At 38.5% G+C, this 24,339-nt stretch overlaps 1 protein-coding gene across 1 annotated transcript in view; it reads right to left on the bottom strand.

The window, feature by feature from the left end:
• LOC115258825 (LIM/homeobox protein Lhx9-like) overlaps window positions 1-21,537 on the bottom strand; it is a 135,174-nt gene extending 113,637 nt beyond the window's left edge. The window contains exon 1 of the mRNA XM_029859255.2: window positions 20,464-21,537. The gene's annotated coding sequence lies outside the window, so the exon portion shown is untranslated. The remainder of the gene's footprint in view (window positions 1-20,463) is intronic.
• Between the last annotated feature and the right edge of the window lie 2,802 nt (window positions 21,538-24,339).

Here is a 24,339-nt window from a genome sequence, read left to right as displayed (position 1 = left end):
TTATTTATAATACTTTAATGATATGATATCAATTAATTAAATTGAAATTAATGGTTTAATTTTAATAATTGTATGTTTTACGATGATGAATTTTTATTAATGCTTGTTTTGGTATGTCCGCGCTGGCATCGGTGGCGTACTTTATGAATGCAGTTGAACCCAGGGAGGGCTTATCACCTTACACCGAGCTAGCTTTACAGCTCATAATGGGCCAAACTATCGTTTTTCGAAGGAAACATTGACAATTTAGTTACTTTGAACAAAATTAGCTGTTCCGGAAAAAAAAATATTCTGTCTATTACATATTGTTTGCATTTTAAACCTAGATTCCGTACACAATGTATGAATTGAAAAATCAAATTGATAAGAGGTCCAACATTTTGTCCACGAAATGGACCCATTCTCCCCACGTGCCCCACACGGAGGAGCTATGGGTGTAAGCGATCCAACCGATTAAGAGCTCCAGCGGCGCGCGGCGGCAGAGGAGGCGTCCCGTTTGACTGCCCTCGCTCGGATGCTTAATTCCGTGGCGTTCTTTTTCACTTTGTGCCCGTGTCTTTACAACCGGCTGAATTAAATGTTACAAGGTGTCGAGACAGTCAGCCAAAGTTGGAAGTCAGCGGAGATGGGACGCCATGATCAGCGTCGTCTCCCATGCCTGCGCGTTGGATTCACGCTGGTCTGAGTGTAAGGTTTTTTTTTTCTTCTGTCGCGAAAAGAATCCCCCATCCCGTGTTGGATCCAAGATGGATGACCGCCGACGGTAGTGGTGGTTGGGAATAAGGTGACACCGGCGCGGGGGGAAACGTCGAGCTGAGCAAATAAATTATGATTTTTTCTTTAATGGCACATCGGCGAAGTGGAGTTTAATTGCTGCGAGGGGTAATTATCTGATTAGGAACCAGTTTTCTGTGCGCCAAGCAAGCGGACGAGGTGCTACCGCCACCGCGGCCGATGGTGTTTGCCTCCGACGGCTCGGGTGATCAGCGAATATAAACAAGCGGTTTTACATGAAATTTAACGTCTTGATCAATTGCGTCATGTTTATTCATAATTGAGTTTGAATTTATGACAGGATGACCCTCGTGTAACTGTTTGCTGACTTTTTGCTCATTCAAATACGAAATACTGGCTGGTGTCTATTCAAATACGGAACTCTTGGAACTTTTTTTTTTCATTAGAGTTCATTCACCATTCCGATTCTTCCCGAAGGACTAAGTGATGCCTTCAGGAGATCCATCAGGGATTCCTCCAGAAAATTCTACAGGAATACCAAGAGGAATTTCTTCGAAGATTTTTCCAGGAGTTTCGTTAAAGACTCCTCCTAAAAATCCAATCAGGGATTTCTCCAGAAGTTCCTTTAGTTATCTCTTCAGGAGTTCTTTCAGAGACATCTCCACTAGTTCCTTCAGATATACATCCATTAGGATTTTCATATGCGATTCCTTCAGCAGAACTCTCAGCTATTCTGACAGGAGTTCCTTCGAGGATTTCTCCAGAAGTTCCTTCAGTGCTTCTTTCAGGAGGATTTAGGGATCCCTCCAGAAGTTCGTATAGGAGGTATAGAAGGTCCTTCAGAGATCAGTCTAGGAGTTTCTTCAGATTTTTTTGTCTGAAGTTCAAGAATTCGAACAGGAGTTCTTTTAGGGATTCGTACAAAAGGTCCTCCAAAGAATTTCAATCAGCGCTTTCTCTAGAACTTCAATAAGGGATTTCTCCTGGTGTTTCTTCATTAACCTAGGAATTCCTTCGAGGATCTTGGCAGGAGTTCCTTCAGGGATCTCTCCAGGAGATCCTTCAGATATCCTCTTAGCAGCATTCCAGGATGCCTCCAGAAGTTCCATCAAGGGTTCCTACAGGAGTTTTTCTGATATCGCTCCTGGTATTTCCTTCAGGAATCACCCCAGTAGTTCCTTTAGGGATGTCCCCAGTAATTCAGTAGTTTTTTTCCAGGAGGATTCGGAGATGCCTTCGGGAGTTTCATCAGAGATTCCATCAGAAGTTTCCTCAGGTATTCCGACAGAAGTAAATCAAGGGTTCGTCTAAAATTTCAAATAGGGATTCCTGCAAGGGTTTCTTCAAAGATCTCTTCAGAAGTTCTTTCAGGGATCACTCCAAGATGATCGTCACAGATTTTTTCGGGAGGATTCAAGAATGCCTCCAGGAGTTTCAGGGATTCCTACAGAAGCTTCTTCGGGGATTAGTCCAGGAGCTTTTTCTAAGATTACTCCAGAATTTTTTTAAGGATACCATTGGAATTTCCTTTAGATATTCTTCTAGGAATTGAACCTGGAAGTTTTTCAAAAAAAAAAATCCAGGAGGATTCAGGGATACCTCCAGGCATCAAGGATTTTTCCAGAAGTTCCTTTAGAAATTCCTGCAGGGGTTTCTATAAGGAATTCTTCTAAGAGATCTTTCATGGATATCTTTAGAAATATAATCAGGTATTCAGAGGATGGCTGAAATGATTGGGATAGGCTACTTCCCAAGTAACACACTTGTCACCGAAGAGTCACGGCGGCGCAGGTTTTTGTTGTGCAGAAGTCACTGTGACTTACTTCTAGCAAGTAAGTGTTTATTTGTTAGAAGTATGTCACAGTGACTTCTGCGCAACAAAAACCTGCGCCGCCGTGACTCTTCGGTGACAAGTGTGTTACTTGGGTTTTTTTTCTCTCATAAAAAAGTTCATCAAGCTGTAACTTTTCATAGAGTGCATAAAAAATTCTAAAATTTTGACTGCTTGTCAACCTATTATATGAGCATAATTGGTACAAATTTGTACTCGATTGGTTTATGTGCGCAATGAACCGTTCTCGTAATCCCTGTACCTCCAGGATTTATTTCGGAGAATCCTCCAGGATATCCTTCTGGACTTACGCCTGAAATTCAATCGGGGACTGCTGCTGGAAACCCTTTTGAAATTCCTCCTAGAAATCCTTCGGAGATTCCTCCTGCAAATCATTTGAAGATAGCGTACGGCTACGAGGCTACACAATTTCTCCTGGATATCCATCCGAACTTTTTTCTGGAAATCCTTCGTGGATTCCTTCTGGAAATTTTTCATAGAGTCCTCCTGGAAGTCCTTCGTGGAATCCACCTGGAAATCCTTCTGGGATTTCTCCTGGAGCTCCTTCAGGCATTCCTCCTGGAATTACTTTGGAGATTCCTGCTGGAATTCTTTTTGGGATTCCTTCGGGAATTTTCCTGGAATTCTTTCAGAGACTCCTCCTGGAATTACTTCGGGGATTCCACTTGAAATTCCACTGAAATTCCTCCTGGTAATCCTTCGGAGATTCCTCCTGGAAATTTTTGGGGAATTTTTAGGGAATTTCTTCTGAGATTCCTCCTGGGAATCCTTCGGGAATTAGTCCTGGAATATAATCTGGAATTCCTTTTTTGAATTTCTTCGGAAATTCCTCCTGGAATTTCTTTTGGGAATTCCTCCTAGAATTTTTTTTGGAAACTCCTCCTGGAATTCTTTCGGAAATCCATCATGGAATTCCTTCGGCAGTCCCTCCTGTTATTTATTTTGGAGTTCCTCCTGATAATCCCTTAGAGTTCCTCCTGTAAATCCTTCGGGGATCCCTCATGGAAATCTTTCGGGAATTCAGCCTGGAAATACTTCGAGGATTTCTCCTGGAAATCTTCACTTCCACAGTTATTAATTGAAGGGGAAGAGGCTGTACAGACTGAATTAAACTTAATACTAAAGGGATACAGGGAGCATGCAAGAGTGAATGCGAAGAAGACTATTATCATGAAACGATTCTTCGCCCGGAGCGAGAATCGAACCGTCACCCCATAGCATTGTGAAATTTGAAGCTTGGTGGCCCTAACCTCACGGCTACGAGGCTTCACAATTTCTCCTGGAAATCCTTCCGTACTTTCTTCTGGAAATCCTTCGTGGATTCCTGCTGGAAATTTTTCGTAGATCCCTCTTAGAAGTCCTTCAGGGAATCCTCCAGGAAGTTCTTTGGGGATTTCTCCTGGAGCTCCTTCAAAGATTCCTCCTGGAATTATTTTGGAGATTCCTGCTGGAATCCCTACGGGGATTCCTGGAAATCTTTCGGATATTCCTCGTAAAATTCCTTCGAGGATTTCTCCTGGAGTTCCTTCGGGAATGCCTTCTGAAATTTGTTCATGGATTCCTCCTGGAATTCCTTTGTGAGTTTCAACTGGAACTCCTTCGGGAATTCCTCTTGGAATTCCTTCGGGGATTGCTCCTCGCATTCCTTCGACGATTCATCCTGGAATCCCCTCTGAAATTACTCCTGTAATTCTTCTGGAATTTCTCTTAAATTCCGTTCAAGGACTTCTCCAAGAATTTCTGTAGGGATCTTTCTAGGAGAATTTATTGATCCACCAGAAATTCCTTCAGAAACTTCTCCACGAGATTCCTTCACGCATAACCCCTAATTTATCATACTAGGAGCCTTTTACATAAAATGCGCAAAACCCTTCTTTTTCGTCTTTCTATGTACGGTCCTGCATCCAGCAGTTCCGTTTTCTTGGAAGAAACGGGTTTCTTCCAATATGCTTTGATTGATTAATTTTTTCCGGAACACTTTGTTCTGATCACTTTTTATACTTTTAATTTCACACAATTTTGTCGGAGACGACAAACTCGTATCTCTTATACATTCGTACTTTAGAATCTTTTTTTTTATAAAAAAATTCGATGTTTTCAAAATTAATTTAAACACTTCGAAGGAAAACCACATTTTTCATTTTTTCTCCATTAAAAGATGAGAAGAAGACCTTTTGAACAACAATAAACGATTAGAAATCGCCTTGCTTCATTCTGAGATATTAAGTGTCAAGCATAAGCCATTTTTCATAAGAAAACCATGAATAACTTTTTAAATTGAGGATATAGAACTTTGTTGTCTTTGGAAAAAAAATGTTGCATGTTAAATGCACTAAAATGCTTGGAAAAAAGTTTTTTGCGAAAAAATAATGAATAGGTAAATGGTTATTGAAAGAAAACTTTTTTATCGGGTATTACCCTAATTTTTAACTTTTAACTTATCCTCCATTTGGGACATTTGTGCCATCGCCATACATATAAGCCTATTTCATCATTTACTTGAGGGAGAATGGGATAAGGGATGGAATGGGATTAGGAAAGGGAAAGGTGATGAAATAGGAAAAGGTACCCTAGAAGAGGGAATGAATGCATAAGCGCAACGAGAGCTCATAGCCCATACCACAACGGGTTTAATCAGTGCCCCGAAAAGGACACTGTAAAACGCATAAGCGTAAAGAGAGCCTATAGCTTATTGGAGGTAGCTTGTGACGTCATGCGACTGTCAATGTGACATTGAAAGGTACGTCATCGAAAGCATCCTCAATATTCAAGAAATTACCCAATTAAAAACTATGTTTGAGCGAGTACTTTCTTGAAAATGTATACAACTTTGTGTAAAAGAGTCACTGTGGACATTCTAAATTGGGAGGCATGTGAGTTCACATGAATAGGCATGTCAGTCAGAAGAACATTACAGATGTGATAATCGACAATGCGTTTCAAGCATTTCAGAAAGAACGAGGTAACCAGATAAATCTGAAACTCATTCCATGGCACCACGCCATGAAAATACCCTATAGAAAACTACAAGATTTCAGAACATGTTTGAAATACTCAAATCCCTCTGGAGAAAAATAGGACAAAACCCCATTTGCTCCTGGAGATTTGAAGTAAGCAGAGCTTTTTAGAGCCCTCGAAGTCGAATATATAGCTATAATTCTCAAGCGGAAGCTTGAAATTCGTAACTATACAAAATAATGGCTTATCCGAAGATGTTTTGAACTTGGTCAGATCAGAGTTCCATTCAGGAATAACTCTTGCAGTCTGCACAGACCGCAGAGGACAAGCTTCTTTCAAAGCAATAGTTACGGTATATCACAATAGAGGGCGATGTAGGTACAAAACCATAATAAAACTCTCTTGGAGTAGCAATGGTAACGAGTTATCCATAAAATGTGGTCACAACCAATTAGTACAGGTTCCCTAGTTTGTTGAGCAGGGCCGCCTAAATACGCATATTTTGCGAAGGAACACTCAAAAGTCCAAAGAAGTTCAAATGAAGACTCCTCATCTGACACATGCCGCCAATCAGTCAACTCACGACAAATTCTGCTCATGCAGAGTTTGGTTAGGTGCAATTCTATGTTAAGTTAGCCATGATCTGTACTACCTAAGTATTCCATCGAACTGAAGGATCTCAAATTAATGTTTGAGCCACTTCGGATGATGTATTCATCTTAGCAATACTGCCAAATATCAGCGTAAAGATGCTGAATACAAGAGCTTGCTTGAAGGCATCTATACGGAAAGGTTTAAACATACTGTTAACGTTATTCTAAGCTATAGCATGCTCGAGGCACGACAGTTCATTTATAATGAAAAAAGCAAAACTGTGTTCACAATGTAACCTATACATAAGTTACCCTACGAAAATGAACTATTTGAAGTAGAGCCACTTGGGTTACGCACGCTTTTTACGCTGAACATTGATCTGAGGTTTCCTAGCCGTAGCCTACCCAAAGTAGACAGGATTACACTCTTTACAATCACAGCACAAAAAGGAAACATCAATGATAAACCAAATCGGTGTTAATTGTAAAACACCAAATGGCGAAAACGCATTAAGCAAAACCATAAAGATAGTAATGTAAGCTAATTTACAACATTCCAATAATCCCGCTCTTATTTAGCCTCAAATTCGAGACTTCAGAAGGACAACTGATTATCTCGGAGAAACGCAAGGTCCACTGCGCTATTGCTCCGGTTAGCGCAGTAAGGACGTAATACTGTGGAGGACGTTCTATACGGAAATAATGAAAAGTTGACATTGTGATCTTGAGAACGATTTGGACAACCTTAATTTCACATTATTTGACACGTAAAACTTCCAGAGACTTCCCTAAAATTCTACGGCATTAGTGGATGATCTTCACTATCAAATTAGATCCATACCAAAATTTAAAACAAAATAAAATCACTGAATTACATAATTTCAAATCAAACACCAAATCAAACAGTGCAATAACTTATCTGCATCGCAAATTACGGACTCATGTCTTACAAAACCATATGATATTGATACATCGTTTCGTCCAAACAAACGACGACCATGTCCCAGCATCATTGATTGATACCGAAAAACCACGTAAAATTCCCTGTCATCAGCAATCATGGCCAATCTCTATCGTGTCAGATCAAAGCACCTGGGCACCGCCTTTTTATCACACCAAACCACGAACCACGACTCGGCCGGTTGCCATTGACTGTCCCGTCGCAGATCATCTTCACCCATATCACAGCAGCCAGCCAGCGGAATGGGTGATCATCACGGTCGCTATCAAACATGCAGTGCGACAAGCTTTCCATTTATTGTCCCCGCGTGGTTATCTCCCTCAAGAGTTGCCGACGACAGATTAATGGTCACCCAATGGGTGCGTTCTTGTTCGGCGGAACCGGCGGTGGACCCTGGCTGTGATGGCCAAAGGAGAAAATGATTGACATCAAATTACTTTTTCCCGCAATTAAAAATAATTTTTGTGACTTTATAAGGCACGGCAGGAATTTATTAGAAACTATGTCCGGATTTATTGCTCCGGCTATCGATCGATCGGAGATCGTGCAACGAGTTTTCCAACTGGCCGCGAATCAGTTCTTAGGATACTTGGCTTGGTGGAAATACACGCTCACTCATGGAACTTGAGCGGTATGATCAAAGGGGTTTGTTTTTGTGGGTTTTCAGTCTTTGGATTGGATGATAAGGCATTTATGTTATCTGCCGTAGTGATGACCGATTCAGTGAGAGATGATGATCGAACACATATTACTGTCCCTTGTAGCATAACATCATCGTTCTTCAGCTATTTATTTTCAATTCACTTCAGGTAAAACATCTACGAATATTTTTTTTAATCGAAGATACTTATACAATCTTCAAAGGAACCATCCAGTCTGACGAATGCTATAGTGAACTTTAGTGCATTTGTTTATTCTATCTTTGATCGCCCGCTAAAATGTTAGATAAATAAAATTAGGCTATTCACAGGAACGGAACCCATCTTTAGCTAAGTATGTATGTTGAAATATAGCCTTAGATGTGTCGAAAAACTTTGTCGAAGACCGCAAAGCGATGCGACCCTTGTGACAAAAGTTATAGCGTTCAGATCGTCTGATGGTGCTTAGCATTTAACATGTAAAGGAATGACATCAACAATAAAATTTCAATTTTTGGGCTGAGTTACCAAGCGTATAATTTTTTTTCTCAAGCGTCGGATAAGGTTTTTGGTAAAGTTTTTCGGCATATCCTAAGCAATTTGCATTTGCGAGTGTGTGAAGGAGTTTTCGTCCGGGTGCCGGTGTCGCGCGATTATTTTTCGTTTTCTATTTGGAAGTGACCATTGAGTTGTCCAAAAAATGTCTCACGAAACCTAATGCAAGCCTATCCATATACGTGAGAACAAAAGATGTTTACAAAGTTCTTACAGATAGATTAACACGGGAAATCGGAACACAAACCACTACCACACAGGAAATTGGATTGGTCAATTTCGACGGCGGCAGACCCAGCGTGCAACAGTGTGTGAAGGAGATTTCGTCCGGGTGCCGGTGTCGCGTCTTTTGTAGCAACACTGAACGATCACCTGACGTGGGTGATCAGTTGTTTGCTTCTCATATGAAGTGAACAATAGTGCATCAGCTTGCATGTTCGTTCGTGTCATTTGCAGTTAAATATTTGACGACTAGCTTCCGCGGTTCGATTCGAAATTTTAGGTGACCACCTGACGTGGGTGATCGATTGTTTGCTTTCCGAGTGAAGCGAATAATAGTGTGTTAGATTGCATATTCTGTCGCGTCGTTTGCAGTAAATATTAAACGACCACCTGATGCGGGTGGTCGATTGTTTGCTTTCCGCGTAAAGCAAACAATAGCGCGGCAACCAGCATGACACGAAGGTCATATTACTTATCAAAGTGAATCCAGACCCAACGATACCTTTCCTACTAACAAACACTCCTTCCTGCAGCCTTTGGTGGAGTCGCAGCGGTAAACGCGGGCCTTCACTTAACAAAGGTTGTTACTAATATTCCTTCCCTCTTCCAACCTGACTGCAAGGACGTGGCCGGCGCCGTTATTGTACCATTAAAGAGAGTCTCTGAAGCATGCACAGTGAGAATATTGACCACTCCCAGTCAATTATTCAGTTGATTCATTGTGCAACTGTCATTGGTTCGGGTCAATCACGGAATAGCAACCATAGATGTGTGCAGTCAGTCTAAGCTAAGCTAAGCTATATCCTAAGCAATTTGCATTTGCATTTGCATTTGATACCTATGGTATTGTTTTTTGTCGGATTGTTTACTTCTTTGCTCGGCATTTAGTCGCGTTTTTTCCCGTGTTGTGCTTGATTAATATATTCAAATTTCGTGTATTCCCGAGGTTAATCGTCTTGTCTACAACAGTGTAGTGGAAGATTTCGTGTGGCGAGTGTTAACATTGAAAAATCACTTTGAGAAAAATATCGCCTCTTGTGTCGGTAGTGCACTGTTTCTAACGCTGTTGTGACATCATACCCAAGTGCATTTTTTGGGCTTCCGTACTTTCTACTCACACGGATAAACAAGGCTGTTAGCGCATCCCTACCGTGCAGTTACTAAACGTGTTGCACTTGTTTAGGAATGTTCGTACCTTATGTGGATGTGTGACGACTGTGCGAAATTGATGAAGAAGATGAAATTCAAGTCCGCCGTGTCATCTCTGGGTGACGCGATTAATGAAATCACTGCTAAACAGGAGTCTGTGCACACCAAGATTAAAAAGCAATTGGCTAAACAGGAACAAAAAATCGCACTATTATCGAAACGCATTACTCCTTTGACTCCGACTAGAGAAGCCGGCAACTTCTTCCATCAATCGCCCAATCACCGCCTTCAAAAAGACGCTGCGATGATGAATCAGCCACGACCCAGCAACTTGTTGGCGGTACAGCTACATCGGTGACCCCACACCGATGAATCACCTTATTTTTGTACACTATTTATGAATCACCATGTTGATCAAATGAGTGATCCATAAACTGTGGTCATTTTTGCCGATTCATAAATTGTGGGGTCACTGTACTCTCTTGATAATACTAACCAGTTAGAAGGTAAGATGTGGCCACTGATAATTCCGAGTTCCTCTGAATACCTATCCCGAGTAGGTGGAAAAATCTGATGAATAGCATATTCAGTTATGATTGATAGAATTACTGTAGAGCAAAAACTGATATTGGTTTGATTGATATAAGAGGTAAAAGAACAGAAATAATAGCAGAATCCAATATGGTGCACTACTCAATAATAGCTCGTTAAGATATTACAAGATCAAATCAATAGCAGACAAGATTTGTCATTTTTTTTAGAAAAAAAAAATAAAAAAAATGTCAGCATCCAGTATCGAACCTACGACCTTAGGATTCACTGGCGGCAATGCTTACCACTCAACTGTGGCTCGCTGTTGTAAATGAAATGGGAATAAGAGCATGTGGTTCTTCGTTTTCACAGCTCAGAAAGGGACACATGGTATTTCACTAACATTGAGCCATCTCTATGAGTGTATGTGTTCCATTTCGTGCAGAAGAGCTAAACTTGTTCTGATGTACACTCAGGCAAATAAACCTAAGATTATCATAAGGTCTAACTTATGAAATGGTCTTTAAACAATTCATATCGGCTAGAACGATTTTCATAAGGTCGGTCTATGACGCAGAATCGACTCATAGTTTGGCTTTTATACACATTTAGCAACACGATATTCTCCAGCGTCGATAGCCGCGTGGGTTGGGCACGAGCTCAGTGATCTCGACGTTCATGGATCGATTCCAGTCTGCATCATTTTGTGATTTTTCTGCTCTTTCCATAAGTTTATCTTATGTAATTAGGTCATAATAAGCATCTGAGTGGTGCGAATAGAAACGGTTTTATTTTTCAAGCTAGCTCACACACACCTGCACACTCCCGACACACAGCTGAGGCGTTCCACGGAGTCATGTCAGTCGATCCTGAGCGACCATTTCAAAAATATCTGAAACTTTGCACAGTTTTTCAATTTCATCTAAATCGCCATTTTTCGATATCAAATTTTTATTTTGAATCACGACTAACTTTTCAAAAGGGTGTATGCGAAAATAGTTCAAAAATATTCTAAAAGCTGCACAGCAAAAACGGATTGTTCGATTGTTATGAATTTTTCAGCAAAGTTAGATAACTAAATGATGATTCCTAAGAAAATATACACTGTAAAAAATTTCTTTTTTTACTTTAAAAAAATATGATCTTTGTCACAAAAACTCAAATATCTCAAAACCCTATCTTTTTACCAACGTCAATTTTTTAGGGAAAATGGCCCATTATATCAGCTATCTACCATAAAATTTTGGTGATGGTAAACTGATAAACAAAAAAGTTATAACATTTCAAACATTTCACAATTTTTACATTTAGTAACAAAAAATTTTTTTTTTCTGTGTAAATTATTTCGAGAATTATATGTTGATGCTGATTTTATTGTAAAGGCTACCGCCTGAATTAAACAAGTTGTTTTCATGATATTTTTGTTTGATTATTCATAATTACTATAGTATCTATTTGAAACTTAGACGCGATCCAGTGTTGTGATCAAAAATATTGAGAGTGTCATACTTTTTATTGTACGTGACTGGTGAAAAGTTCCCTTGATAGCGTTGAAAAGCTGTTGATCATAAGAAAAATGGAATTAAACTTATTTTTAAGACGAAAGCTGCATAATAAAAGTTTTATATATTCGCGTATACGTCTAGTTGATCTGCAAAAAAAATACCTCTTAGAGAACAGACTTTATGATCGGAAGAATGCGAGTAACTTCAACAACAACAAATGCATGAGAGGTACATACCACAGACAAACAGACGAAACGCCTAGAATAATTTTCGTGAAAATCCATCGCCCAGTTCCCACTACCACCACCTGGTGGAAATGTTTCACGAAACACTGCGTTGTGCAATATCGTCATCAGAAGGCGCTAGTGTGAAACGTCAAACGCAAAGAAAAACGATGGGCACTCTTCTGGTCATGAAAGCCACAACCAAGATTCAAAGTGATCGTTAAAGGCGTGGTCAATGAAAATTTCGTCAGTGTTACGTTTGTTTGTCTGTATACATACCATGACAATGCTCACGAAAAAGCAAAAAAAAAAATACTACCGCTATGGATATTAAAAATTTTATAGTAAATTTTTTCTTCAGCCAAGTAAACAACACCAAACTAGTCAGTTAAAACTAATAAGTGATTTTGTTTATTATAATCTAACGAACAACATGAACAATCGCTTTCTCAAAGGTCTTCAACTCAACGCTCTCTTGTAGACCGTTTGATGAAAAAAATGTTCAAAAGAGTTACGAAATCTCACCGAAAGCACCATAGATAAACTGGTTATGCCCAAATTGAATACAAATTTACGCATTTGCACGTCCTGCCGTCTAGACTTTGACAGACGAGCCATCTGAGAAATTGCCAGAAGTGCTAAGTGCAGAGAGTCATGCCACCATACCATCAGCGACATCTGTTTAAACAATATAATCACGCCCCTTTTCAAAAATGCTTTGAAATATACTTCAACATCTATACCCATTTCAATATTTTTAACGTTGCAAAACACGCTTTCACCATTCATCTTGAAGAAGAGGGAAAACACTTGTCCTCAAATGTAACAGCAAATTAATGAATAAACGATCAATGCGCGGAGGGCGTGATAAAATCGGAACATTACTGTACATATAATATACATAATACATAATTAAAACAGCTTGTTCTACTCACGCAAGGCCATTAACAATGAAATCAGCATCAAACTGCGATTTCCGGCCGAAATAATTTACACTAAAAAAAATTATTACTAAATGTGAAAATTGTGAAATGTTTGAATTGTCAAAACTTTTTTGTTTATTAGTTTATTATCACCAAATTTTTATGGTAGATTGCTAATCTGCCGTAATTCTGCAAAGTGACGTAAGCGACATTGATAGTTTTGGCCCATTTTTTGGTAATTATGCATAAAACTCTTGCTCATCCTTTAAGTTTCTTTCCAAATATGATAGATTACGATTAGATCTTGCATTCTAATACAGCAGGAATACCACAGTGTTATTCTCACCCCAGATATTATAAATAATATACCAAAAAATATCGAAATTTTGAATGGCGCTTACGTCACTTTTCAGAATTACTGCAGTAGTACAATGGACCGGTTTCCTTAAAAAAATACGTTGGTAAAAAGATAGGGTTTTGAGATATTTGAGTTTTTGTGACAAAAATGATATTTTTTAATGTTAAAAAAATATTTCTTTTCACAGTGTATATTTTCTTAGAAATCACCATTTAGTTATCTAACTTTGCTGAACAATAAAATCAGCATCAAACTGCGATTTCTGACCGAAATAATTTACACAGAAAAAAATATTTACCAAATGTAAAAATAGTGAAATGTTTGAAATGTTATAACTTTTTTGTTTATTAGTTTACCATCACCAAATTTTTATGGTAGATTGCTAATACAATGGACCGTCTTTCCCAAAAAAATTACGATGGTAAAAAGATAGGGTTTTGAGATATTTGAGTTTTTGTGACAAAAATGATATTTTTTAATATTAAAAAATATGTTTTTTCACAGTGTATATTTTCTTAGGAAATACCATTTAGTTATCTAACTTTGCTGAAAAATTCATAGCAATCGAACGAACCATTTTGGCTGTGCAGATTTTTGAATATTTTTGAACCATTTTCACATACACCCTTTTAAAAAGTTAGTCGTGATTCAAAATAAAAATTTGATATCGAAAAATGGCGATTGAAATGGAACTGAAAAACTGTGCAAAGTTTCAGTTCAATAGAAAATCATGAATTAAAAAATTTCCTTAATTTTGATGCTGTTGCTTGGAATCGCTCAGCTTGTAAACACGCACGAGCGTTCAATTTTCTTGCAACCACCTCTCTCAGCGCGGTTGTCAAACACGCCGTCGCGACGCGGTTCGGAAATGGTAAACATGATCAATCCACCATTATTCCAATTTTGTTCTTGTGTAAAAAGTTTATTATTTTCCGTTCGCGATGGAAATTTTGATGGATAGTTGTTAAAAAATTAGCTGAAATAGGCTCAAAACAATGTTTATCCTTCTCCTCGCTTTCCAACGGCTTGACAGCGGCAAATGGAGATATCGTGACAACAGTTTTGATTACATCCGCAGCACCTAGATAACAATACTTTTCAATCAATCACACAGGTTCAACAAGGTTTAACATAACCTCAATCTTCAATGTTTGGCTCCCGATGTTTGGCTCCCGCTGAGAGAGCATATTGAGTCAATCCGCGACACTCAGATAAGCATGCTCAATTTTCATAAGGTATTCTTATGGCATCCATACGTTACAGTTATGGATAAATTTCATAAGGTATTTTGATGAATTTCGGTAGTTTACTTCGCTGAGTGTAGAAATTTTAAGCTATTTCGACAAGAACAAAAACTTATATCATATCACTTTGAGCTATTCGTGCGATAACTCATCAAAATCACATCGAGCTATGACAGCAAAAAGTTTTCGATTTGAGATATGATTTTGATATTCTTGTCTACCCGGGATACTATGTATATCTAAATAATGCTGCAGCTTAATAAATAATACAGAATTCACAATCAATTCAGGTTGAACAAAACTATATTGGTGGCCACTAAACGGCAATCCAGAATGCTTCCGGAATCCCTCAGGGATGCTTCCAGAATTTTTCTAGGTTGGGTCGAAAATCCTTCTGGGTTACATCCAAAATACTTCTGAGATGCTTCCATATTCCTTATAGGATGCTTCCAGAACCCTTTTGGAATGCTTCCAGAATGCTTCTGGGATGCTGTCAGTTTTTCTTCAGGATGCTTCCCAAGTTCTTATGGGATAGTTCCAGATTCCATCAGGGGTGCTTCCAGATTCCTTTTGGAACATTTCCTAGATTTGCGGGAATATTACAAGAATCCGTCTGAGATGCTTCCAGAATCCATCAGGAATACTTCCAGAATTGATCTTGTACCGACTTTTCGAATCCTCTAAGCAGAATACTCTCTTCGAATGAGTGTAATCAGCTTCGTACCTTTTAATTTCACCCTATGTTGCTAATACTTTGACAGATACGCGTATTTCGACTGCCACTTGTAATCTTCCTCAGTGTCAGTTATCCAATCCAGAATTGTTCCATGACACTTTCACATTGCAATTCGGATGCTTCCAGAATTCTTCTAGGTTGCTCCCAGAATCTCTATGGGATGCTTCAATATTTCTTTTGAGACACTTCCCGAGTTTTTCTTGGATGTTACCAGATTCCTTCTGGGATGCTTGCAGATTTCTTCAGATATGGTTCTAGAATCTACCAGGGATACTTACATAATCCTTCAGGAATATTTCCTGAAACAATCTGGGATGCTTCCAGATTTCTTCTGGGTTGCTTTCTGATTCTTCGGGGTTGCTCGCAGAATCTTTCAGGGATGCTTTCAGATTTCTTTCGAGATGGTTCTCGAATTCTTCTAAAATGTTTCCAGAGTCCTTCTGGGATGCTTCCAAAAAATCATTATGATTTGTAGCAGGAACGTATTGAGGAATTGTCAATAAATTCTAATGGCGAATCTACAGCAAATCATTCCAGATTTAGACCAGATTTTTTTTACAAAACGATCTCAAATTATATCTGTTACTCCTTTAAGATGCGTACTACAATTCCGTAAAATTGCTTTGAAAAATAAAACAATAATTTTTATCCAAGATTGGCCAGAAATATTTTTGGTAATGGTATAATATTTTTCCAGTATTACTTTAAGAAGCGCTTGAAAATGCGATTGAAACGCTTTATGTAGTCAATATTTTCCTGATCAATGCAACTTAATAATCCAATTCAGATTATTCCTGAAAATCATCCTGCGATCCTATTTTTTTCACGATTTCTCTAAGGATTTGTTAAGAAATTTATTCAGAATGGATCCCTATAATTTCAGCCCCGAAAAATGTATTTCAGAGATAGCTTCAGGTTATTTTCAGAAACTGAAAATGTTTGAATAAATTAAAACAATTGATTTCAAAATTCAAAACGGATTTCTAGTATTTGTTTAATTCGCTTCGAAATGTACCCAGAAGTTCTCTAAGTATTCCAGATTTTCCCTGTTAAATATAATAACCTGAAGAATCCCGGTTTTCAGGTGTTTTCCAAGTAGTAGACACCCTGATTTCATAAGGACTCTTGAGCATCCCACAATTATTCTGGAAGCATCCCAGAAGAATTCGGAAAGTATTCAAAAATGAATCTTGAAGCATTTCCAAAGAATTCTGAAAGCAACCCAGATGGATTCTAGAAGCATCCCTGATGGATCTTGGAAGCAGCTTATAAAGGAATCTAGAAGCATCCATGTTGGATTTTGAAGAACATCCGAAGGATTCTGGAAGCATCCTGGAACGAATCTGAAAACATCCTTTAAAAAATCAAGAAGAAATTACTGCAAGCATCCCAGAAGGTAAAGTAAAATTTTTGCTAGAGCAAACCTTCAAAAAACGTTTCAAATTCAATTTTCAATCATAATTTTTCTGGACTAAATCGGTGATTCTAGAACCCAGTTGGGCCAAATTTGTGTTCAAAATTGCGTTATATTGGTTTCCGAGATGTTTAAAAAAAAAATGTCATATATTGGTATCTAACCTAAAAAATACCAAAATACGACATTTTTTCAAATATCTCAGAAACCAGTAGAGATATCGCAATTTTGAGCACAAATGTGGCCCAATTCGGTTCTAAAATCTACCTGAAGTCTAGAAAAATTATGTTTGAAAATTTAGTTTGAAATGTTTTTAAAGGTTTGCTCTAGAAAAAAAAATATCACTTAGGCTCAGTGTACCAGTTATGGCTATAGTACCTCAAATTCGCCATAGTTGATTTTCAATCTTCAAAGATACAAATCAACAAGAAAAAAATCGTGAACAACAGATCACGATCACAAAAGATGTTGCAATCATTCAAACTTCACAATTTGCTCAAATTATGGTAGAAATAAATCATTTCCCGACTAGATGGACATTACAAAATTATAACAAGCTGTGTTATTTTGTTACAATAAATTTTTATAACAAGGGTTGTTATAAAACATGTACCGCTAGTAGTTTAAATAACAAAAGTCCTAACAAAGTTCCCTCTGAAAAGAACAAAAATGTGATAACTTGTGTTATGATCATAACAAAAATATTACAAAACTTGTTCCATGAACTATGATAGAATTTAGCATAATTATAACAAATTGTGTTATAATTCCTTTGACCTATTAGGGTAAAAACTAATTGTTTATACTCATGTTTTGGGTAAACATTTTTGAGTGTGTTATTCTATATTTAGAAAAAGTAAGTAGCATAAAAAACAGTTTCCAGACGTTATAAAATTCTTGGATCCGAACGGGATTTGAACCAAGACACCTACCATCGGTAGAAATCTGGCGCATCTGCCAATGAGGCCATCACGGCTCTTGAAAAGAGCGGTAATAGAAGCTTTACTGGTTCTACGTATTGCCAGTTTCGTCATTCAAATCCTTGTTTGTCAGACGTACACAAGCGCGGTAGAGTGACGTCACATTGAGCTCGTTGACACATAATAGACTTGATTTGTCGTTAGAGATTTTGTTTTAATCAATAACAATTATTTCATATGCTGATATGATAACAACTTTTGATATCATTTAGTTAAATTCAAAATTTTATTTTATTTTAAGCAATTAAATGAAATCTATCTCATAAGCGGTCATCCATTAAGCATATCGTCACGCTCGGAAGAGGCAGGGAGGGTTAAAAAATTTCCAATTTTAGCGTGACATACTTAACCCTTCGGGACGCGAGCTGTTGTAAAAAGTACAGTACCGCTCGTCGTATACGGCGCGACCACGGTGCAGTTTTAAGATCAAACTTGCGCGCGTCCTAAAAGGTTATTGGATGCTTCCTAAGGTCGAAGCAAAATAGGCAGAAATAACAAATGATTAATTGGGCAGAATTAGTAGCATAGAGGGCATTTTTTAATGATAATAATTATTTCATTCCACTTTTACTCTCCACGTTCAATAGCATTCACTAGGTACTCGGTATACTTTTTTTGACGAAGTTAGAGCACTGTTTGCTATTTTTTGTAATCGATTTCATGTTTTCGTGTGTAAAGTCATTTGTGTAAAATTCAAGTCAAAAGTATTGGAAGTTCCATGTGACGGAAAATTGTTCATTTGGTGGGAAATAACAGCACATGCAATATCCATTGTTTTAGATAGGGAAAGTTTGGGTATTATTTGCAGGTTTGTTATTCTCGTCATGACTCATGAGGGTTTTGTTGGCCACATTGCCTAAAACTTGCTCACGCAGAAAATAGGACGCTTGTTTAAAACAATGAAACGTATTGTTGATTTTCAAACTGAGAATTTACTTATTCCAAAGCTACATTTCTTTGTTCATAAAACAATGTTAGAAACTTCATTTGTTTTTACAAAATGAAGCTCAAAATCTTCCTATTATTTGCAAACTGTTCGTCCAATCAAGTGAGCGTCAAGGAGAATGTTGGTGGGATATACAAATGTGTTGGAATTAACATTGTGTTGTTGATGGAGCATCACAAATAACTTATGGAAATGGTCCATTTTTTATAAATTGAGAGAAACATGAAATTAACCTCCGAATATATCTGAAACGGTTACTTTTAGGTAGATTATTATTGACGGCTTTGCGATTCGATATTTTTGGTAGAACCGTATTCTGGCATTGCAACATATTTTTTTTATCAACTGAAAGCGATTTTTCAAAAACTTTTCAAAGTTGTAATTAGAAAAACTTTTTTTTTTCAATAATGTGTGCTCTAAGTTTCTTTTGTCACCAAAACACCCGAGTTTCTTTCAAAATAATACACTGCAAAAAAACGTATTTTGGGAATTTGAGTTTTTGTGTTAAAATTGATTTTTATGAGTAAAAAATACGAATGGTTTCCGAGTTACAGTTTTTCAAGAATATTTATTTCAAAAACATATACGTTCTTCTCAAAAGTTACTCTCAAAATCAAAAAATCTTTTCTCACGTCAAAATACTTAAACTGTTATGCTGAATATTTTAGCTTAGTTTCACCCGGACCCGTTTACCGATTTCGCGCAGATTTGCTATGTACTGCACTACAGAGCGCTGCAACATAACTAAATTAATGTTATTATTGTTTTAATCGCCGCGATTTGATGTGCTTGTAGTTCATCGATTGGTTTTCGGCGAGAAATAATTAAAAACTTATTTGCCAGACTGTCCGGACGTTTCGGTCGATTATACTGGCCTTCGACCATCTTCTGCGGACTCTAAAATATATTAAAACATTTAAAAACACACAAAACCAACTAATTAAATTCCTTACAATCTTCCAGCCGTCTCTTCACTATCAGACGGCCATAACTTTACAAACATTGAAATACATACAAATTACATACATTCTATCATTACATACATATCAAGTGTCATTGGTAGTCGTTTTTAATTTCGTTATAATAGAGTCGTACGCCGTCTTAAAGTTTGCAGAGTCTATCTGTTTGTTCACAACATTTTCGTCACCTCTTATTTTAATGTAAAAAGTTTCTGTTATTAGTCTTGTGTAGCATGTAGGCATGTTTTCGACTTTGACAAGACAAAAATACTTGACAAAGTTACAAACAGCTAGCGGTTTTTTTTGGTTTATGTTACGGCCACGAAATCAATTGTTGGTTTTATGCATTGCCTCATAGTTTTGAGTATTTGTTCACAAAAAAATCGCTCCGACAACAACCGCAAATGCAAGTTTTATTGAAATGGTATATAATAAGTGATAAAACCAATTCATGTCTACTTGCAAGTCTTTAATTGAAGATGTTTATAGCAGAAGTTATATGATAGTTTTATGGAACGCCAAAGGTTCAAAGCAAAAAACTACCACATAAAACTAATTTAGAACAACTAGCTTTTTGACATGCTCGTATAAAACCAGAATAAAACATGAATAAACCTCCAAGGCATGCTGATTGTTACTTGGAGTGTATCCACAGATAATATATCTAACTCGACTTAGCTGAATTAAATAAAACTCTGAAATTCAATGTGACTTCACTGTTTATCATGATAACAATCGTGGATACCCGATAATCCTTTGTCCATAATGCTAAGTCATGGAAAATGCATAATCACTAGAACATAACGAGAGCCTATTGCAATTTTCACTTCGCCACACTTCAAACAACATTGCACCTCGTTCAATTATACAACCGCCATCACGCCAGAACTGATCAATCAAACACACACTTTAGGGCAGGGCACGGGCGAGGAAACAGGTGGTAGTACCCCATGCTGACTACAGATAATTACGATCATTACCATCACATCTTCACCTGGCCGCCGTCGTCGCAGCCATTCGACCGAAGAACTCCTTGCTTCTCCAGTCGCCGAAACGCGACCCGTTGCGAATTGCACTCGTTGTCGAATGGAGACCTCCTCGTCTAAAGGTGGTATGATGGGGAGGCTGCAGGAGGGTGGGGGTGGCGAATAACTGCTGTTGATTGTGGTCGTGTAATTAGTATCCTCTACGACGACAACGACGGCGCCGACGACGACAGTCAGCCACAGCCAGCCCAGAAGAGGGGCCTCGTTTTGTCTCTAATCCTTCTGCTTGACTGTGTTGGGCTTTGGTTTGCTCCCTTGGGTCCTCGGAGAGGGAAAATGTAGGTCAAGACACACACCAGCTTTTGAAAAGCGTGCTGCCGCGTGAGGTAATTTAATTATCACTCGCGAGGCACCTCCCTCAGCAGCACGAGGACCGCTGTGTTGCCAAAATGAGCACTTTCACTAGACACTGAGCGAGCCCGGCACCCAAACGAGTAACGGAACCACGCGGAACCGGACGTCAACCAAAACCGGACGGACGGCGAAACTCGAACCGAACAACGTCGCCAGCGGACTATGGCTGAGACACGGGACGTCGACCGAAAACCCGTAACTTGTGACAATGTGACTTCCGTACTGCTGCTGCGGTGAGACAACTTTGTACGTGAGTTTTTTTTTCCTACGATCACGCTCCCTCGCCAAACACACAAAAAATGCAGACAAACCGAAGGCAAAATCTCAACTATTTCATACATCCTCAAATATATTTTTTTTATCATCACCATATTCAAACTTCCCCGACCCGACCCCGACCCCAGGCAGGGCTTGCTGGCGGGCGCGTGTTTGCAGTGAGTAGAGGCACTCACTCTGGGCCCGACGATGACGATGGGAGAGAAGCCTCCGAACAAAGCCAGTGCCAGTTTTCCCTAGACTCCCGGTTGCTGGCGAGTGAGAAAGAGAGAACTCCCGCGCCGCCCGTTTCCGCCACCCCCAATAGAACGCAACAAGGGTACCGCACCGCCGCGATGGAAAACAGAGACGAAACCCCTGTTGGGTGTGGGTGGGTTGGTGGTAGAGTGGCAGTCCTTTTTCCACACTCCAGTCGAAGGGAGGCAAGAGCTTGGGAAAGAGCTAGAGCAGAGGGAGAAATGTGCAGGGGCGATTGAAACATCGAAATATGAGCACGAGCATGAGTGGCAGGCAGGCTGGCAGCGTCCTCAAACACGACGCAGCATCAACAATCAGCAGTGAGCGATAGGAAGAGGGGAAATTTGGTGGAAATCAGGGTGAAGCACGGAGGTGGGAGGCGACAACAATAGTGTGTGGATTCTGTGAACGGAAAAATCGCAATCAACGCGTACGGGTAGGTAGGTTGTGGGTAGGTCGTCGGTGCTGCAGCATGTGATAAACGTGAGAGAGTGTGGGAGGGATGCAAGAAGTGGATTTTCTGGAGAACGCAGTGAACAACGTGAGAACTGTTAAAGACTTCGTCGCGCGGTGTGGCAAGGGTGAGAATAGTTGATTTTTGCCGGGTGGAATTAAAGCGGTTAAGTTGTTCAAATGGATTGAGTTTTCCTTAATGCTCACTATGCCGTTAGTGAAAACTATTCATGAAGCTTAGACTTGTTAACAGAATCGGAAAAAAATATTGCAGCTTGTTTGATTCCTCAATGTATTGCGTTTGAAATAGAAGTCACAGTGATGTCTGTTTAACCAAAACTTACACTATCGTGACATGTGTGCTGCTTACGTTCACTTCTCTAGGGATGGTCATGGGTTTCATTGATTGATTTTTTTTTATTATAGATACTTTCACCATCTTGTGTTTCATTCCCAGCCTTGATATGTACTTGCAATTTTTCGGCAGTTGTTTTTCCCTCCGAGTGCGGCTAATTGATCCTTTTCTGAGCCTATAGCTCTAACGGACCCGGAAACTTGGGTACCGGTGAACGGCAACTCATGATGGATCCCCACTCGGACTGAAAAAGGAACACATCAACATTTTTGTAAATAAAAGAAAATCGGGTTAAGTACGGTTCCTTTGAATTCCACTAAGAATTTGCATCCTTTGACAGATACGTATTTCGACCTCAACTGTAAGGTCGTCTTCAGTGTCTTGTACTTGACTCGACACTTGTACTTGACAAGACACTGAAGACGACCTTACAGTTGAGGTCGAAATACGTATCTGTCAAAGGATGCAAATTCTTAGTGGAATTCAAAGGTACCGTACTTAACCCGATTTTCTTTTATTTACAGATATTCCCCTAACAAGCCCAGGTTAATCATCAACATTTTTGTGCTCATCATTCTATTATGGACTGAGTAGAAAAAAGAAAATATCACACCAGTATCAAGTTTAATATAGTAAAATATAATAAATTCAAGCGCTGTATAAATTAGTGCAGCTACCAATAGAATTTGAGTAGAGGAAATTACAAAATTCCTCAGACTCCATCCTTTTTTTTTAATTATTGTTTTTACGTAGATTAAAAAAAATACAGTAAATCGGAGAAAACTGAGATGGTTCTTCAACTTAATAAACATTGTTTTGGATGAAAAAATGATGAGAAACTTTGAGCCTAATTGAATCGAACGTTGGATTTTACCGTTTTGCATCTCATCTTCTCAATTGTAATCGCTGAAGTTGTGCCCTAGTGACCTTCAGGTTCGATTCCCAGTCGGTTCAGAAGCTTTTTGTAAACCAAAAATTCCTTGCCTTCCTTAGGCGTAAAGCATCTTCGTGCCTGCCAAAAACAAAACATAATTATATCAATAATATATATATATATATCAATAATTATATATATATATATATATATATATATATATATATATATATATATATATATATATATATATATAAGTTAACAACGTATTCATGTAACCCATTACCAAAGCTTACGTATCCAACCATCAAATCTTAAACAACCAACCAAAGTTCCTTTTTGCATTATCAGCAGATGCGTAATTTCGCCATCTGGATAGAGTACGTAAACAAAACTATAAATAAGTCACCATACGGAATAGTTTGGATAAACATCCAAGACTTAACGGAAACTTAATAGGCCATATGGTCAACATCATTGATTGACACTTTGTTTATGCATTCGCAACTCCCCAACCATCGAATCATCGATCCCAACATAAGAAGGACCGTGACCGTGAATCATCACCGCAAACGGATCAACAAATGGATCAACAAGCGAGGACAACGAAAGCATTGTTCTTCGAAATGAAAGCAGAGCACCAATGATGACTACGTGCGGGAAATTGCATCAGCCGAATAGCACCACCGTGAGAGTATGCTTTCAAGGTTAAGGCATAGTTTAAGTTTATAAAAACTATTTGTCACCAATAAAGTTGGTTCAGTCGCATAGTTCAGCCGGAGAGTTTACTTGTTTGCATTGACCAGTTAGTGTGTTAGTTCAATTTTTCAGTGTTTAAATTCAGTGTTTGAATTGATGGAGCATTCAAGTGTTTCAATTCAGATCAATCAGTAAATTTTAGTTTTTTATCCTTTTTTAAAAAATCCCCCAATTAACTTGGGACGGATAACTGGCGCAGTTTCGGTACTCGAACGGAAAGGTGAAAAGCAGTGAAAAACAGTGAACTTAAACGAAAATTAAGTGTCAACGTTGGAGCTGCCACCTTCGACGAACCATTGGAAGAAACCCCAACGAACATGGGACCCTTTCTTCTACTCCTGTAAGTAACTTTTAATTATTTAATATTTAACAAAATTAACCAAAGAATAACCTAGTTTAATGCATGAAAGTGAATTAATTTTTGTTCTAACAAAGAAAGAAAAGTGAATTTATTTTTTTATAAAGAAAGGACAGTGCATTTATTTTTAAGAAAGAAAGAAAA

The sequence above is a fragment of the Aedes albopictus genome, chromosome 2 (assembly GCF_035046485.1).
Source record: "Aedes albopictus strain Foshan chromosome 2, AalbF5, whole genome shotgun sequence".
NCBI classification, from domain to species: domain Eukaryota; kingdom Metazoa; phylum Arthropoda; class Insecta; order Diptera; family Culicidae; genus Aedes; species Aedes albopictus.
This window is presented reverse-complemented; position numbering and strand designations above follow the sequence as displayed.